Genomic DNA, 440 nt, shown 5'->3' with positions numbered 1-440 from the left:
GAAGTGCCCCCCGGCGGCCGCCCAAGAGGCAGCGTCCCACAGGATCCCGCCTTTCCTCCGGCTCCTAGCCCGGCCCGCTGCCCGCGGGGCCGGTACCGCTCCGACTGGCTCTCTCTGCTCCTAGGCGGAGACTCAGGCTTAACCCCACCGCTCCCACCGCGGGAGAAGCAAGCGCCTGCAGTTCCATGTAGCGTCTACCGGAGTCGAGCCCAGCCCGCAGCCCCGACGCAGAATCGGAATCGCGCAGACCCGCGCGATGTCCACCGGAAGGCGAGGGCAGGGCGTCTAGAAGAGCTGAGCGCTCGTCGGGTGGATGGTCAGGGTGGAGAGAGTAGAGACAAGATCCCCCACTCGCCCATGTCCGCATTGGCTTGGCGTGGGCTCCTGGCCACTTCAGCTTGGGAACTCGGTCGCTGAGCTCCAGAGTGAAAGACTGAAAG

Source organism: Tupaia chinensis, unplaced genomic scaffold (genome assembly GCF_000334495.1).
Source record: "Tupaia chinensis unplaced genomic scaffold, TupChi_1.0 Scaffold000661_1, whole genome shotgun sequence".
Taxonomy (NCBI): Eukaryota; Metazoa; Chordata; class Mammalia; order Scandentia; family Tupaiidae; genus Tupaia; species Tupaia belangeri.
Note: the sequence above shows the minus strand (reverse complement) of the source record.